We start from the raw sequence: 19,219 nt of genomic DNA, 5'->3' as shown, positions 1-19,219 counted from the left end.
AAGTTGGAAAAGACTTCTAAGATGCCTGCTGACCATGTCCCTCAGTGCTACATCTCCATAGTTTTTGAACACCTCTAGGGCTGGTGACTCCACCATCTCCCTGGGCAGCTGTGCCACTGCATTGCTGCTCTTTCTGACCCTAACCCATCCCTTTTGGTTACTTGGAACCAATGGTGTGTACTGGATTCAAGGCCCAGTGTCTATGTCTAAATGTGAAATGATGGCAGCAATTCTGCTGGCACTTGGACCAGCAGCATCTCCTCTCCTTGTGAAGAGGAGTTTGCCACCTACCACATGCAGTCACGCAGCTAGAAACAATATTGGCCAATTCTGCGTACTGCTTTAATATGGTTTGGCCATGAAACTATGTGCACTCTAACCAGCTTGCTGTATGTTAAACAAACAGGGGGACTCCTTGTTGTAGTGAAAGCAGAACCATTAATAACATTGTTTATAATGTGCTTATTTGCTGATGTGGGGGTCAAGCATGTTTGACATTCCCGCTGCTCAAAGGGGTTTGCTTAGCGAGGACCTCTGCTTTACATTGGACACATCTCCTTTTTTGCAAACCGCATTTACATTTTCCTGAGAAATGTTTACAGTTTGGAGGTCGCTGACATAATTTTAAACATCTGCTCGGCTCAGAAAGGGAAAGATTGTAATTGTTTTCACCACGGCCCTCTTAAGCCTCGATTATTTCTTTCACGCACCATGATTCATGTGTCGCGCTCTTGCTTATTTCAAGCATCTTGAAGCACACAAACAGCAATTGCTCCAGAGCCAGCAAAAGCAAGCAGTGCAGCACCTGCCTCTCATATGCTGTCTCTGTGACTTGAATGTGTAATCCTGAAATTGATTTGTTTGTGTGCACGGGAAGGACAGCCTTGGTGGTGTGGGGGAAGGAGGCTTCACCCTCAGCTTTCAGGAGGAAGGGCAGGTATGGGGACACCACCTTGCACCATCACAGCTTCAAAAGGAGCAGCTGCGACGCTGGGGAGCTGATCCTTCAGTCATTGAGAATGCTGGGTGTTGGTGCTATGGAGGTTTTCCATTGTTTTACCAATATTGGAGACATTTTTCAATAGCTGGGGCACAGTCATGGCGAGGGCATTGGTCTGTGCCAATGGTTGCAGTGCTGGCATGCGTCTGTATGGTGAAGTTCTGGGTATCTGGGACCTTGCCCTGACTATGATCAATAGCAAGAGATGGCAGTAGTGTAGTTAAAGCTTTATCTCCCTTTCTTATATCACTCCAGGAGCTGACAGCTGGCATGTCCTCTGGAAACTGACAGAGCTGGAAGTGTTAAAAATATGCTTTTCTCTAAAATTTACGTGCTGTGCTTGACGATCTTTCACATCTCTTTGTGGTAAATGGGACTGTCTTGACATCCAGAGCCTGAAATGGAGGTAGTTTGATGTGATGATCTCTGGAAAATGGCTGATGACAACAACACGATGAGAGATTTATAGATGTACTTTCTATTTTTTGAAACCTCAACCTATTTCTCAGTGTAGCACACCATCAGGCAAAACAGGCAAAGAAAGCAAATGCACTATCAATCTATGAAACAGGCTGGGCTGCTTTTCAAATCTGAAAGAGATACCGAAGGGTTGCCAAAATGTGCTTTGGTGAGGAAAGCAAAATGACAAGAGGTTTTTACTAAAGAGAGAATAGGCTGGGATTGAGTTGTGAGTCCTCCACTTCTACAGAGAAACTCCCTTGTCTTCCTCCCTAGTAGTGCCAGGGTCCAGGGTCTCTCTGCCCTTTGCTCAGATGCTTATTTTCACCAAACCCAATGTGACTCTGCCTGGGAGACTCCCACTCGTGGCCAGTACCAGCCATCTGCATCCCAACATCTTTGGGGAGTGGGGACTGCAGACAGTGTGATAACACAAGGCTTGTTTCTTCACAAAGCTTAGCTAGAAATAGGAAATGATGTATTTTGATCTTGGCAAAATTCCCTGCCCTAAATAGAACTTTAATTTTATTTTAGTTCTAATTCCCTGAGGAGTAAAAGGATGATGTGCTCATGTGGGGGTGTGTGTATATCCATCTGTGTTTGTTTATCCATCCATATTCACCTCTCGTTGTTGAACCCCTGGGGCAATTTCAGCAAACTCTGACATCTTGGTAGCGACCTCGACTACTTTAAATCGCTAAAATTTTGTTGAAATAAACCATTCAAAAGTATATTTAATACTAGCTGCAGTGTGGAGAAGGATGACATCAACCCTTAGTAGACAGCAGAGAATCTGCATAGGGGGATGCTGTAAATACTCCAACCACAGAAGGAGTTTCAATCACAGCACATCCTTTATTGTGCACCAGAGAATCCAACCACAATGCAGAAATCCCCAGGAAACGACCCTGTGTTATTTCTGCTGCTCACAAAAAAACTCATCTGGTCTATTTGTTTGTTTATTTGTGTTTTTGCTGTTGTTGGCTTTTTATGTGATGGAGAAGCCACGGGCCATGACATCTCAAATTAGGATTATATTACTATAGGAAATTGTGAGAAAGGTCATGGAAAGATCCCCTCCTTGGCAATAGAAGACCTTTAAAACCACGTCCAGGCTGCGCTCCGCTGAAGATGTGCTGAAACCAGGCGTGGGAAGTCAGAGCAGGGCGGCCGTTATGGGAGGATCTGGGAGGTCGGTGTGGCCCGCCAGCATCCCACTGCTGCAGCATCTCTCCCCAGCATTGCATTCGGACGTTCCCTTGGGGCTGCTGTGCTGTAGGCAAACAAAGGCTATAAGAGCACAGAGTCCAACAAAGGGACATCATTTGTATGGTATCAGTGATGGGGTTCATCACACTCAACCACAGCTATCTAGTGGAGGTGGGACAAGCGCCTTGTATGAGGGCATGTTCTGAGGATGCTCATCTCCTTTGGCTCAGTAAGGGAGGTTTTCAGGTGTGCTTGGTGTTGGCTAATTGGTACCAGTGAAACCTTTAGTGCTCCCTCCAGATTGGTGGCAGAGAAAAGAAATTATAGGAGATGCTGGAATTGCTTATTGGCAAGGGTATCTCTGCTTATGTTAACAAATATTGATGTCCTTATTTTTTCTTAGCTCTCTGTTTGCTGGCGTGCTCAGCGTGATGAGCAAGCAGCTTTACTGCTGCTGCTAATCAGACCCAGCTGATTTTTTGCAAGGAAAGTGTCTGCTTGGAACAATAATTGTTTTCTTGTGATATATTAAGAGAACGTGGCAGCCTCTGATTGTCATTTTGCCATTTCTAACTGCAGCTGTATATCCAGACGTGGGGGGTGTGACCATATATACACTTGCTTTATGATGGGTACTATTCCTCAGTCATATTTTTACTCTTTCTATTATTTCTATGCACTGTAAAAGTTATGAAACTGGAAGCAAGAAGCCAGCAATGTGGCCTGTCTTAAGCAGAGATGCTCTTTCTATGTGGGGACTGGAAGGATTAAATCTTCACACTTGTTTTTTGTCATAAAAACTGCTTTTGCTAACTTCAGACTGGGTTAGTGATGCCTCCACACGATCCTTCATGGTTCCAAATACCCTTTTGCTATTCTCTCTGCAATTGTTTATTTTATGGTGTCGACTACTTTGTATTGTTAGGACATCTCTTCAGGCCAATATTTTCCTTGGCAGAATCTCTGAGTCACAAGCTCACTCTCTCCAAATTTCCCACTGTGAGTGCTCAGCAAAACCAAAGCACGCTTTTACATCTGCAAAGGACTTATGGGTAGAGGAAGGGACCAGCAAAGAGGTGATCTCAGCCGTCTGTGCTTTGCATGCAGCATGCAGGGTAATATAACAACCCCAACTTAAAGTGCTGCAAGGTGATGCTTGTGACTCCTCCCAGTGCCTACAGCTGTGAGGTGCTGAAGCAGCCGCTCTGCTTTATGGGAGCCTGGAGACCAAAACCGGGTGGAAAACAGAAATTAAAACTTATCCCTTGTTAAATTTATTTGTAATCCCTAAAAGTACGAATGCTCACCCATGCACACACACAGGGAGGCTTACAAACACCAACTGGTTATTTTAGGGATAAAGATGGCCAGAGATGGATATCCTGTTGGTGGATTTGGTCTTGTGAAGTTTCTCTTAATGTGATGGGTCTGGTTCTCCGGGCAGGCAGGGGAACGCACAGTGGAAACTGGGAGAGGGGATCTGCTGAATGGCTTGGCCTGGGTGGCTCATGGCCATGCCTTCCTTTAGAGCTTGGTGTTGGAGCAATACTTGCTCTATTCTACTGAAGCCTTGGGATACATATTTTTATACTGTCAGCCCATTGCAGCTATTTGCTCTGGAGGAGCTCATCACCCGTTGCTTTGGAGAGAAGCTGCTGTGTCCTGGTGCAGAACTCAGAACTCCTGAGGCCGAGCACACTGCAGCTTGATAGCCTCACTCCTACCAACCCCAGTGGGCTGTGCACCCCATAATATTCCTCCTTGTAAGGAGCACAAACAAGCAAACATGCATAAGATCTTTTTCCTCAGTAAATGGCTTTTTCTGGCTACCCAACCAGCTCACCAGTGGCTTTGGTAATGGGATGAGGTGCTGCTGCACCTTGTTTTGCATAGAAGTAGAGCCAGAAGTTGGGTTCAGTGACCCCTATTGGGTCCCTTCCAACTTGAGATAGTCTTTGATGCTATGATTCTGTGGTCTCCTGACCACATGGGTCCCACCAGATGCCTTGGCCTGGCCACTGAGCTTGATGGTTGGAGAATGGGAGACTAAGCCCATCACTAGCAGATGAAACCTAATGACATAGGAAAGAGCCATCACAGCTCACAGTTTTTGTTAGGCAGGAGGATCCAAGCCTGGGTTGCCAGAGCAGGGGAGAATGGGTTGTGTTTCATCCCAGGGGGACTCAAGGGGTTATTTTGGCAGAGAACAATGGAAAAAGCATGGACTGTGGCTGCCTTCGCAACTCTTGGCTGTGTGGATGACAAAGTTTGCTCCTGGCCTGCCAGGCCTTTTTACCCTTGTTAGCGCAAGCTCATTTTGAATACTCTTTTTTTTCCAGTTTCCTTCTGGCTGGTCTTTGTCCATTAAGCCCACACCGATGGGAGCATCCAGCAGATAAGAAAATGATGCAAATTACGTTTCATATCACGTATGGTTGGAATTCCTGTGCTGCAGGGTCAGCTTTAAATTATCCCTGGAGAGCTGGTTGTGTTTTATAAGCTGGATAGCTTGGCTCACAGCCGTTTGATTTCTCCAAATAGTATAAATCTATAGACATTTGCCTTTGGCGCAAAAATCTCCCCGCTTCGAAGTCAAGAATAATTATTTTCCCAGAGCCAAGGTCAGCAGCTGGAGTCAAATAATGGGATGAAAAAACCCCACTCTTGTTACTTTTCACATGACTTTAAAAAAAAAAAAAGCAAAAAAAAAAAAAAAAAAAGGAAAGTAATTGCAGTGCATTAACATCTGCCCCTTGCTCCCATGGCAGCCCAGCCAGCTTCCCTTAGCCCAGGTAGGGCGCCATCCATCCATCCATCCATCCATCCATCCATCCATCAGGTCAGTGGTTTGCTCAAAGGATGAGTTTCTCCCCAACAGTCACTTGTGTAACAGCCTGGAAAACCATCTTCACCTTCTTCTCCAGCTTCATGAACTAACCTTTGGAAAACCTGAGTTGAATTAGTCATAAATAAGGTTGTATCGAGACAAAAGGTCAGCACGTTTGTCAGTACTAGCCGTGCCGTTGCCAGAATGGATGTTTTGCAACACTTGCTAGTTTTTCACCTCAGCTCCAAGCTGCAGCAATAGAAAAGGGGAAGAGAGAAAATGAGGAATGGTTTGCAAATTGCCATCATGCACACCCTGAATTCTGCCATCGCTTGACTTGCATCTACCCATGGGAGAGCTCAGAATCTGCTCCCAGCTCATCATCTCTTAGCAAGTGTTTTGAACTAAAATTGGCAATTTCAGCTTTAAAAAACGTTAAGTGGGAAAATCTCGGAATGCCAAAATTCCTTCCTAGGGGTTTGAAGAGGAGCAGCTGGAGCTCCCTTGTTGGTTGCAGTGCTGCTGTGCCATGCAGGGGGCTCACAGCATCCTCTGCAGGTTGTGAGGTGTGCACCTGGACAAACCCTTCTGCATGGCTTCATGGAGAGGGCTTGGGGTACAGGAGGAAAGTCTCTGATGTGCGGTTTGGAGGAGAAAAGTGCATTCTGCATCTGTCCAGTGCATTATTAGTTGTATCCGGGACGATTTTCCTTCTCAAGGCTGTTGGATTTATTAAGGATTATTATTTCAGGCATTCTTTCCCTTTGCTACTGAAAGCTCATTAAAATAGAAAGCCAGCCCTGCTCTCTGAGCATATGGATTATTTTGGTCTGGATCAGCTTTTGTCGGTGTGACATGACCCACAAAAAGCCAGTAGGAGCCGTTTGACTGATAGACCACTGCCAGACATATTGAAGGTTAGAACAATTATTGGCAGGGTCTCCCTCCTCTGTTGATCCCAGGTGTGGGACATGCTCATTGCAGCCCTCTGCTGCTTTGGCCTCTTGCATGGTTGTGAAGCAATCCATGGCTGAGCAGTGAGGAGATGAACTGTGTGGGAGCCATGTCTGCATCTCCACGGGCTCTTGGCTCACTCTTCTATTACTTGTGTGTCAATATAGAAGGTGTTATTGGCCACCTTTTCTATGTGATTAATTTACTTCCCCTTGAGCTTCCCTGTTGCTGGTTGTGTTCCTTGGGTAAACACTGGGTTGTGTTCTGCTCTCACCCAACTAAGAACCAACCTCTGAGGTTGGTTTGGGCATTAGTCAATAGGACAGATTGAAGGGAAGGTAACAGCTGGGCCAGACAGTGCCACTGGAGACTTCAGCAAAGAGCTGCGGTTTCACATCAGCATTCAGTGTAACCTTTGGTAGTTCACTTCATTCCTTTTCTCACTTTCAAATCTGCTAAATAACAAAAATAACGATTCTTCCCTTATTGATGGAGGTCAACAGGAGTGATCAGCCTTATGAAGTATTTTAGAGGAACAAGCCCTGCTTAATGAAACAGCCAGATTGCTGGCTGCTGTAAATCAGGTTGTTTTTGTCCCAGAGCTGATTTGTACCAACTCGTGTTGCAGCTTTATGCTTAGGCAGGTTATTCTATAACGTATGAATACAACTGAATACAGTTTTCAAGCAAATTGAGTCACTTTACATAGAGAGCTTTCAGATCAGTGGATACATCACCCTCATTTTGCATAGCAGCAAACCATCACTGGGGCTAAGGATGGGATTTTAGAAAGCTGTCTCTAAGTCTGAAGAACCCAATTGGGAGATACTCATATTTTCCACACTGGGCATTGCCCTTCAGGGTGCTCAGTGTAATTCCTGGTATTGGATGTGCAACCATTGCCCAAGGGAAGGCAGCCCAATGTTCACCAGCCTGTTTCTCCACTGCTTTGCACCTGGTGTTGTCATTCCCTCCTGTCCTGAGTGGGTGTGGGGCGGTTCCCCTCGCATTTCATGTGTGCACCGGGCAGGTAAACAAGGTGAGGGCTGGGGAGGTCTGACCTGGAAAGCATAGATGAGCATATCTTTCTTAACAGCTTATTCCAACACTTGTGCTTTGTGTCTTCCTGCCCCAACACCCATGGGTGTGAGTGATGTGCTCGAGCCAAGCAGAAAAGACCCCAGCAAACACCTGGCAAATAGCAGCTCTCCTTTGCTGTCCCTGCAGCAAGGTGGTTTGTGAGGCCACATTTTACATAATGTTTGTATGGGTGTCTATGAGGTTTGTTGGCTTCAGGCTGCTCAAGGTGTGTTCACTGGCAGGTATAAGCCCATCTACAGCAAGCAGGACCCCAACATCCTTTGTTCTGGAGTGTACGTAGTGTAACCTGTCCCTCCCTCAAAACCCCATGGCTTGGTGAGGTTTCTTGGAAAACAAAGTTTGCACCAAGTCTGGCTGCTTTGGAAAGTCGCTTCTGGTTTTGGCTTTGTCCTGTGTTGTTGTGCTAACAGAAGCTGAAATGGGAGCAGTGATGGTTTCACTGGGCTGCAGCTTCAGAGGGGTTTTGAAGGGAGACTTCTGCAGTGTCTGCACAAAACCTAAACCTGCTGAGCCCTCTTGGCAATGTGTGGTGCCACAGAGGTTGGTGGCTAAAGTCTGGAGTACATTTTCCAGCAGGCAGAGGGAGGCGTGTGGGGAAATCCATGCTGATGGAAGAGGAGATTGGGCTTTGGGGAGCTGGGCTGCATCAGCAAACCATGGTGGGAGTAAAAACTTTATGTCAAAATGACAAAAATCAAAGCTAGCTGTGGGAAGAGGATGTGGGTTACTAAAAGATACCTTGGCAAAGAGATGTTGGGCCCAGGATGTGAGTAAATCAAATGGGCCTTTGATTGTTCAGGACATGGATGAAGTATAGGACGTGAGACTTGGCATGTGGAAGATTTCAAGTTAGAGCTGTTGGTCTTTTGTGTTATGGAGGTGCCAGAATTGCTTGTATGGAGTTAGCAGGAAATAGCAGTTTTCTGAGCAGCAGTTAAATATTTGCTCAGCGTTAGATCTGATATCAGCATCTCTTTGAAACAGAATGTGATCACTTTATTATTTTTTCCTTCTGTTGCCAGTGCTGAAAATCACTGGACCACAGTTTTCCTGCCCACTCTTAGGAGATTCTGAGATAGAAGTACAGCCTGACTGCCTGTGGAGTCATACTCTGAACCCTTGTTAATACTGAAATAAGTTTTCCTACAAAAGAAGAAACCCAAGAGCTGTGTAAGAGGTAGACAGTGGACTGGGAGGGCAGGAAGAAATGGTGCCATTCAGAAATTAAGTCTGACAACTTCGGTGGCAACTCTGACCCCATTTGAACGAGTTGCAAAATCCGCATTGGCTTCAGCTGGGCAGAGATAAACTGTAATCTATCACAGATCATTACTCTGTGCTGCGTATACTGTGAGTAGGATGAATATGGGTTTCTAGGCTTCAGGCAAGTCTGATCATGGGATGGTTTGTAGTTGTCTTGCTGAAGTCAATTGCAAAAGTCATTCTGACTTCAGTGAGACCAGGTTTGAGCCCTGAGGCAACCCTGGTCTTTTAGCTAGCTGAGATCAAGTGTTGCATGAATTCAATACCTGATGAATCATCTCTTGGGACATCATTTTTCCCATTGCAGGGCAAGGGGTGTATGTGACAACCCGATACGATCCTTCCTTCTTTGAACTTCTAACAAACTAATCCAACTCAATCTGCTGGCAGCAGACGTCTGAGAACTGCTGGAAACCGTCATGCCATGAACGTGGCAGTGTGCTGTAAAAATAGCTTTACGTTGAAATGCTCTTTTATTGTAGGAGTTGCTATAGTTCCTGCTTCTGGCAGCGCTTCCCTCCCATTAAACCCTGATTGCTAAGAGGGTGTTGCACATCAGCTGTTGTGATTCACATCAGGCTGAAACTTGGCATCAAGGCACTGTACGTTAAACTCATTCCCTTCAGGTCTTCTGAGCTTTCTTGAAGCACGTGTGCCTGGCTTGTGCACAAGAGGAACATCAGCCCAGATACACTGGCTGCCCTGAAAGGTTCCTTTCAAGGTTATGGATGGCAAAGCCTTGATGCAAGGCAGGAGCAGACCTGGAGCATGCAGGGGCAGGAAGGAGTCAGTGCAGGGGCAGCCACATGAGCTGGAATACCCCCACGAAGGTCAGCTGCTTCATAACCTACTCGCTCTGCTTTGTGTATTATGTTTCTCTCCTGCCAAGGTGACAAGGTAGAAAATGAGAAAACCCATATGTGTTCTTGGATCTGCATGTGTCTGCATGACTTCCCTCTGTCTCAAGCAGTGAGACGTGGAAGGAGTGCCTTCACCAGGCAGCTCTCAGCTTGTGCTGTGCAGGGCATGGCAGCAGGAAAAAGGGGTATGCAGAGAAATCCACCCCCTGCCACTTCACCATCACTGGAGAGAAACTGAGCATGGAGCACTGCCATAAATTCCATTGCCTCCTGCAGAAGGCAGATGTTCTCCTGGGGCTCATTCTCCAGGAGGACTGGAGGCTGAGGTGTGGACAAGGTGGCCAAGTCTTTCATTTCCTGAAAATGGTTTGCAGTCATTTTTTGTTAGCTAGAAGCAAATCAGTTTTTCTTCCAGTCAGCATGAAGCAAGCCAGTGCTGGAAATATCCCACCTGGAGCTTGGTGCATCCTGTTAGGGTGGAGCTGTCACTGCGAGGTGTTAGGCAGACCAGATCTGGAGGTGGATGTGGTGTTTGGGGTCAGCATGAGCAGAGCTGAGCAGGCAGTGCAGTTGTGTGCATCACCACCCTTGCTGTTAACCTTTGTTCCGTGTGCATCTGGGCTTGTCTTGTACCCAGTGCCAGGCTCTGGCTGCAGGTGATGGGCCATCGTGCTGTAGGTGCAGCCATTCAGAGTCAGCACAGCCAGCAAAGCCTCCCTCAGTCACCCAGACTGAACCTCAGTTACAGGCAGAGCTGTGCCATGAGGGTGATGCTGTGGTTGCTGATCACAGGGCAATGGCCCTGCCACAGGCAGCTTGCACAGCAGGTTGCTGTTTGAAGTTCAGGCAAAGGCTGGATGCTTTTATTCATTCCCCTTCTCTTCTTTCTTGACTTCTTGCCTTGCTGGGACAAATGCACTCCTGTTGTGTCAGGGCCAGCTGTGCTTTATGCAAACCAGATGCCAGCATGAGGGCTGTCAGGTGCTGCTGGCTGTTCATTCCATGGCCACAAGGTATGAGAGGTGACATAGTATGGGCAGCTGAGACTCTGCTTTGGCCCCCTGCTCTTTCCACGGCAGTGCTGGTAGAGATAATGTGGGACCTACATCCCTGAAGCATCCCCAGAACTCCCCAGTATGAGACCCATCTAAGCCTGGTGCATCAGATGCATGGGAAGGATGCTCCCAGGAAAACAGAACATAAGGAGCAGTTATCAGGATAGGTGGGAAGCAAGCTGTGGAGAGCACAGCCACACACTCGCCCCTGCAGAGCCCCAGGCAGGCGGGGGAGGATGCATTTTTCTCTTCCTCCTAGGCCAGTGTTTACAGCAAACCCTGGTCCTTGCCACTAGCCCTGTTCCTTGCGGCTTTCTGTGTGCAGCAGTTGCATTTTGAGGACATCTGGATTCAATAACCCTGCTGATACAGCCCATAAAATTAGAAACCGAACACTGCAGAAGGCAGAGGTCAGTGAGTGATTCATCCCCATATAATGCGCCGGGGCCGGGGTGCTGTGTGACGTGGGATGGGGCTTGGTGGGGCAGCCCCCCGCCTGCAGCCCAGAGGAGAGGTGGGAAAGCTGGGGGAGGCGGTGGTCTTCCAGCACTGCCTGGCCCTGGGGCGAACTGGGGCCCAGCTGGGTCTGTTTGGGCTCCTGGCACCTCTGAGCATCCCCATGGCTCATGAGGGAAGCGTTGTCCATCCCATTGTTGGGAGGCTAATCAAGGACTTGGATAACAGGCTCGTTTCCTCTTCACAAGCAACAGCCTGAACTTACAGTGCGATCCCAGCTTCCCTCTGTGGCTGTGAGCTCAGTGCCCAAAGTTTCTGGGTGTAGAGGTCTCCACGTATGCAGTGATTGAGGCAGCAGGGCTGAGTGCAGCCCCCCAGCATCCCCCTACCCCTGCATTGTCCACTCAGTGCCACCACTCCACTGTGTGTGGGGCACAAGAGAGCTGCACTGTCCCTGTGTTCCCATGCTGGCCAAGGTTCTGCCAGAGCTGGGTCCAACACTGCCAGCTTGATCTGGTGTGCCACCACTCCTAAGCCAAGTCTGGGAGGTGACACATCTCGTCTCCTTCTTGCACTGCCCCATTATTCCTCTCCCATTGTTCCTGATGTTTTGCTCAGGTGGGGCAGGGACCAAAGGGATGGGGCTGGGCTAGCTGGCACCTGGGTCCTGGAACTCCTGCTCGGCTTTGTGGCTAATAGCATCATCCTGGGCTATTGAAATAGGAAAGGAAGGAGCAAAGAGGGAAGGGGAAGGAGAGGAGAGCAGAGCATTGGATCAGTCTGTATTGCTCCACCATGAAAATTTAGAGAGCCCAGATCCCCTTGTGCCTGCAAGCACAGAGTGTGGGTGCAAGCAAGTGTGGCTGCAAGCACAAAGTATGGCTGCAAGCACAAAGTGTGGCTGCAAGCACAAAGTGTGGCTGCAAGCTTGCTCATTGCCTTGCGTTACCGCCCCATCTCTGAGCCACCCGGGTGCTTGCTCACTGCACGCTCTCTCTGCAGCCAAGAGTGAGAAACTCGCATATTTGCAGGGTGACAGCATGCAGCCCACTGTCTCTGGAGCACAAAGGCGATCGCCAGAGAGATGAAGGATTGTTTTCATCATTGTACGTGCGGGTACTGACTCACAGAGAGGTGCTGGGTGATGGGGGAGGGATTGCACAGTGAAAGGAGAGCCCAAGGCTGAGTCCTGCCCTACCTGCAAAGGCTTTCAGACTGTGTCTGCTACAGCAGGGTGTCCCTTGTGATGTCTGGAAGCTGATCAGGCTGGGACGTGCCCTGGTCAGGCTGGAACATGCCCTGGTCAGGCTGGAGAGCTGGACTTGGTCCTGCTGCTTTGGTTCTCATTGAACACTGCCTGAATTGTGTTTGAACCTGGTTAGAAAGGAGAGGTTTAAGCAACCCCAAGCAGGACCTCAATCTAGATGAGATTCTGTCATAAATATCATCAATTCTTTTGTCTCAATGGATCTTCCATCTCTACTCACCCTACTTGACCTCCATGGAGGCATTATGGGACCACTGGTCCTCTTGGCATGAAATGAAATGTTCCTGCTGCCCTGTAGCCAAGACGACAATCTCTGGAGCCACGTGGTAGGTAGTATTTTGGGTGGGTGATATTTGCAGTTTCCCATTTGCCCAAGAGTTTCTATCTGTGAGCACATGAAGCTCTGAGCATCACTCCCTTGCAAGCCCCAATGGCTCGGGTGCTGCCATACTGAGAGGTCTGGAGCACACGGGTTTGCTGCCCTGAGTGCCTGCAGACATTCCCTTGTGCTTCGTGGTGCTTGGTCCCCTCTCAGTGCTGATTTTGCCCCTTAACGTGGATTTTCATCCCATCTGACTTTTGCTAAAGGCAAACTGATATTCCCTGAGGAGTCCTGGGCAGGATCAAAGACCAGCAGGATCTTTTTGCTGGCAGATTTGGCTCGATTAGGCAAGGCTTTTATAAATATGCAGATGGAGTACACGACCCGCATTTCATTTCAAGGATATTTTATTAACTTTACTTTTTCCGACTTGTTGTAGCTTGAGTGTGGCTTGGCTGGATGGCTCCACGCTTATAATAGCACTGGCCTCAGTGTGAGCTTGCACTGTTAACTAATTTGCAAAGGGTTTCTTTAATTACAGATGGTCTTGCTTTCCTCATTGATGCAGCCTGCGCTGCAGATCCACCTCCAGAAACCATGTGTGCTGGCCATGAGGCATTGCAGGGCTGGGGCTGGGCTGGGAGCATGGGCATGGCTGCAGCATTGGGCATCTGCAGGCAGAGTGCTGCATGGGGATGGTAGAGGGCAGAGTGGCACATGGGGCTCTCAAAGTGGAGGTGGTGCAAAATAGTGCAGCCAGAGCCCTTCGTTGCAAGTGGACAATGCCGGGTGGGACAGGAGCTCTGTGTTGTGGTGCCGTGCACTGTAGGATGGGCTGGTGGTAGTGGTGCTGCTGTATTTGTGCAGGAAGGAGCCATAGAGGGGAGATAAATCCATCAGATGGGATAAACTATGTTATGGGCCATGCTGATGGCTGGGCACAGCACGGTGGTGGTGGCTCCACTGAACTCAGCTTTGGGGCAAAAAAGACCCCAGGGTGGGAGCTGGTCTGTCCTGCTGCATTTTGCTGTGTGCTTGCACCCAGCCCCATGTCCTGGGTGGGGTGCAGGCAGCTGCTGGCCCCTGAATCATAGGCTGGCTGCAGCCAAACCACGCACTCAGGGCCGAAAAACAAAAAGCTCTTCCCCCGCCCTTTACCCTCCTCCTTTCCCTCGCCCCCAGCTCCGCAAGCAACAGGAGAGTTCAGGAGTTTCACACAGCATCCAGTTTCAGGCAAATGTTTTTTGTAAAGCTAATTGCAACTGTTCCCCCGCGCTGCTTCCACTCGCACGAAGTGTTATGGGGTTGGGGCTCTGCACGTTCCCTTGCATTGTGGGGATGGGATCGGCCGCCCCCGTACAGCACACAGCCGTGGGGAACTGCAAAGGGAGGGGGGAGCTGGGAGCTGCTGTCAGATCCTTGTGAGCTCCCAATGCTTTCTGGCAAACACTGAGCCCCAGGGACCAGGCATCCCTGAGGATTTATGGTGCAAACATTCATCCCAGACTTTGCAGAGGTTACTTGTGCAATGGCACAAATCATTGGGATTTGCACAACCCGAAGCTGCTTGGGATGTGTGCAGACATCTCCATCTGTGCCATGCACACCTTGCTTGACCGAGCCCTGTGGGTGCCTATGGTGCAGGTGTCCCCATGATGTCCTCGTTGGATCCATCATGGGGTGGCTATGGCTGATGATTGTGGGGCCCTGCCCGCACCCTGCTCCAGCTGGGAGCTCTCTCTGGGCTGGGCTGGGTGCTGGGCACTGACTTTTGGTGAATTACCTTCATATTGCTAATTCCCTGCTCACCGCTGGTGTCACAACAACAGAGCCTGGAAGGACGCCCGAGCACACCAGAAAAGAATCTAATTTCTTTTCGAGGGAGTTGCTGCAGAAAAACATTTGAGTTATTTGCTAAGCTCTAATAATGATACTTTGCATTTGCATTGCAGCTTCCACCTAAGGGCATCTTGGCACAGGCGGTAATTAAACCTCCGAGTCCTCACGAGGCAGACAAAGCCCTTTTCTAACATTTGACAGACAGCTAAACTCTGGGCCAGGGTCAGGCTGAGCGCCTTGCTCGGCGATGTACATTGAGTGTGCAGCAAATCCCAACTCAAACAAGAGCCTGCTCAGCCCAAGGAGGTGTTTGGGATTCTGGTCCCTCCGCTCTGCTCGGCTCTTTGTTGGTTGATGGCAGCTCAGAGACATCCCTGCTTGGTGTGAAACACAGGAAGGCCCTTTGTCAGACTTGGGGACAAGGAGAGCTAATTGCAAATTCAATCTGGGGTTAGAAAACCCACATTCGATTAGCAGCAGCGGAGCTATCTCTTCAGGCTTTGCAGCAGTGCTATATTCATTTTGGGTCTGTTTGCTTTAGAGCTTTATGGTCAGTAATTAATGGTATAATTACACATGGACACAATGAAGGCTCCTCCCTTGGGGCAGGGTGTTGCTCTGTCTTCGTTCCATTGCGTTCCTTTGGAGGATGAAGGCAAATAAATAGGCCCGGGGCTGCTCGGGGCTGCCTGCCTGGCTCCTTGTGCTGGGTTGGGAGGCACCAGTGCCCCACTGACACTAAAGGTGCCCACACTATGTGGAGAGCCTTTCCTCTTCCATCCAATTAGTCCCAAAGGGAATGTTCTGCTGGGAATCCACCTGGTGTTGTCCTGTGATGGGAGAAGAGCACAGCAGTGCTGTTAGAGCTGCATCTCTGAGCTGTTTTTGGGTTTTCCAAATGGCCTCTCATTCATTCAGCCTCTTGGTTGGACATGAGTAGATTTGGAAGTACAGCTCATGTGTGCCTGGGAGGTTACAGCACACATGTATAGGCTACAGGGGCATGTAGTGTGCTCTGGGGACTCACTGTGAAGAAAGAGACCAGACTTGGCCATGTTGCTTTCTCTGGGTAGGGATGTTTTGGCAGGATGAGGTCCCAGAGCCATCCTCCAGGTCCCCTGGCTTCCCATAGGGCACATGTGGGGTGAGGACAGATGTCCTGCCCTGGATAAAGAGAAATGGGGGGACATAGAGAGCCCAGCTAGAACTGTCTCAGGATTTATCACCCACACCTGCTGCCCTGGGGGTGGGGATGTGAGTGCACAGCCCAACCCATGTGCTGCTTGCCCAAGTGCTGCCACCCAAGCCCTGGAGCCATTGGAGCTGCCAGGCTGGAGGCCCCCTGTGCCCCCAGGTCGGACCTTGGGTGCTGTTCCATCCCCATCTGCTGGCCAGCTTGGAAAAGAGCTTTTTTGGGGAAATCTCATGAAGCTTCAGTGTGAGTTGAACAGGACCAGCGGGATCTCATAGATAGACACTGTGATCCTCAGGTCAGCAGTGGGTCTGGCTGCAGGGATAAATCAGAGTGTTCCACTCTGGTTTCTGGGGGGACCTCAGCAAAACCCCAAGGAAGCCACACACAGAAGGAAAGCTGCTTTGTGCTCAGCTCACGTTGGTGCCAGCCCTGTTAGTTCTCCTCATTCCTTCCTTTGCTGGCTCTGGGAGCAGAAAGTGGGGCTGGGAATGGGGCAGCAGCCCCCTGCCTCTCTGCTCCTTCCCAGCACTGGTATTACTGCTGGGGACTGCAGTCATCAGGTGTTGAGGGTTCCTGGGGCTGGAGGACTCCGCTCCCTGCGGCAGGGTGCTGACCTCTGCTTGTAATTGATTTTTCAATTTCGTTGATCTCTCCATCTCAAGGAGAGAAAACCACAAAGGGGGAAGCCCTATGAAGGCAGGAGGCCTGGCCCGTGCCCAGAGCAATCAAGCATGAGAAGAGAATAAAACGGAGAAGACAATAAGGCCTTGGAAAGCCCGGCAGGAAGGTTTGCTCTGCCTTCTCAGCAGCTTCTCAGTTGTATTGTCTGCTCAGCTCACACAAACCACCCTGAGATTTCAGTGGGGGCACCCAGAGCTGGGTGTCGTTGCTCCTCTCCTCCCATGGCAGGTGCTCACATCCTCACCCCCACGCAGGTGCTGTGGTTTCTTGTTCAAGCCCTCATCCCATCCTTGTGGTGCTGGTGGGAGAAATGGGGAGTTGGATGCAGGTGGGTTTCCCTGCATGCAGGGGGCTGGATGTGCTCACCAAGCAGTCCTGAGATGTCAGCTTTGTCCCCTGATGATGAGAAGGAACCCGTAGCAGAGTCCTCCTAAAGCCTCAGCTGGAATTGGGATGCTGTGGTGGAGCAGTGGATGCTGCGTGGCTTTGTGGGTTCATGAGCTGTCCTTACACGGTGATGTGCAGCTGCAGGGTGTGCTGTCTATGTCATACATACCAGAAAAGTCTCACTGGCAGCTAAAAGCAGAATGTCTGCTGCTCCTCAGGTGGGCAGCTGAGCCTGGGCTTTGTTTGATAGCTGATAGCCATGGCTTGAGCATCACACACCCTCCTGAGCCTGGAGCACACGGTGCCATGCAGTTAAAAGCAGACTGCAAATCCAGCAGCAGGTCTGAGGACATGCATAGTGAAGCACTGGGATGGATATGCCTCACTTGGGTGTGTGCTGGGTGCAGACAGACCCCACTGATTGGGGGGCAGTGAGCATCCCTAATGCAGCTCACTGGATCCAGCTCCTTTGGTGCAAGAAGGGCCGTGGCGTGGGAAGCTCACGCTGCTTCTCCTGCCATCTGCTGCCCATTAAAAATCTGGCCACTGGCTTTCTTGCAAGGAAACAAACACATCCCTTCTAGCACCAGTGGGAGACCGAGGGATACTGGATCCTCGATACCACATTCGCTAATGAAAATTGCCCAAACCCAGTGCCAGAGCTCCAGGCAGCAGAAGCATTGCAACAGGGCAGAGCAAATATTTTCTGCAGAATTTTGTGTACGTTAAAAAAAAAAAGCACTCAGATTCCCAAGCCCTCACCTCCCAGGCCCATCTGGAAGGCATTTCTTCCTCTGACAAGTTTAGAGTGAGTTTACCAACAAGCACTGAGATCTGTTTCAGCGGGGGTGGTGGGAGCCGGATGATGCATCTGGTGCTTATTTTAGCAGGTTTGGATGGAGTGTGGAAATCCTTTGTACTGGTGGAAGGAAACATGAGAAAGGTGGGCGAGGAGCAGAGCAGTGCTGTGCTTGCCTGAGCAGGATGAGACTGTTCTGACCCCATCAGCTGTCCCACCTATGGGCTGCTCTCCTAAGGACACTCTTTCTTCCATTGCCAACACTGTGCTGCTCTCCTAGGGTGCCCAAGAGAACCCAGTTTTCCATATCTGCCTTGAGAGCATCAGCTGGGAAAGCAGCAGCCTCACTCCACCATCACAATGCGGGGATTTTTATGAGCTCCCCCAGATTGGCCTGAAGCAGGTGCTGAGGGCTTAATGAAACGTGTCACCTAATACAACTTCCAAGCATTTCCACTACCATGAAAGTGCCGGGAGAAATTGGCTTAATCAGAGCCAGCTGTGGCGATCAGGGCTGCAGGATGTGGATGGCAGAGGAAAGGATACCCACTTCTTCCTGCTGAAGCCATCAAAACGTACCTAAACCAAAGAGCCCGGCACCAGGAGAGCACTGAAGTGAAACACTGGGGTGTCCTGTGCCTGTGTGTGCTCAGCAGTGCTGGGGAACCACCAGAACCAGCCCCGAGCTGCACGATGCTGTGAATCCCAGCACAGCTGCTATCTCCCCTTCATCTCTTCTAAACATGTTCTGCCAACTCTGCAAAGGAGTCTATCTTGCCAATTATCTGTGATCCTCAGCGATAGGAGACACTTAATCAGTGCCTCCTGACTTCTTGTCAGATTAATTACCGTCAGAAAACGTGTTTTCTGCTGCTTGCAGGGGAATCGGTCATGGGAAAGTGAAGGAGGACTCTGCATCTTTCAGCAGAGCGGGGCTTTGCAGGCCCATCCTGCTGCCCTGGTGCTGTGGGATCTGCAGGAGCACTGCTCAGCTCCACGGGGCTCCTTCTGCTGCATGGGGGTGCTAACGCAGTGCTGGGCATGCAATGGGAGGGATGGGTGCAGAGAGCTGTAGAGTCATCTACACTGGGAATGACCTTCACGATTGAGAAATCCAAAGGCTTTTCTCTCTGAGAGGGGGAAGGGAATGGGATAAAGGCTTCCTGGGCTCCTGGGGACATCTCTGGTTCTTCAGCTTCAGTTTGTGAGCAGTAGTAGTTGGAGTGTGGGCTGTTTTTGACTATATGTGCTCTCTCATCTCTGCCCAGGGATGATATATCCCCCTGTATGGATATTGGAGGTGCCCACTGTCCTCTGCAAACTCTGTGATGCAGGCAGTGCATTCCTCCTGTGCTGGGTTGGCTGGGGACTGCCAGCAAGTGCTGCTGTGCACACAGGCACCTGTTAGGAACTCTGGTGTGCACATGAGTGGAGAAAATGGTACAAAGCTGAGGGTGGGGGCAGTGCTAAGCTCTGCTTCTCCAGGTGTCCCCATCAGGACCCCAGTGTGCTTGGAATGGAGGCTCCACTCCATGGCTGTCCTGT

Source organism: Coturnix japonica, chromosome 18 (assembly GCF_001577835.2).
Source record: "Coturnix japonica isolate 7356 chromosome 18, Coturnix japonica 2.1, whole genome shotgun sequence".
Lineage (NCBI taxonomy): Eukaryota > Metazoa > Chordata > Aves > Galliformes > Phasianidae > Coturnix > Coturnix japonica.
This window is presented reverse-complemented; position numbering follows the sequence as displayed.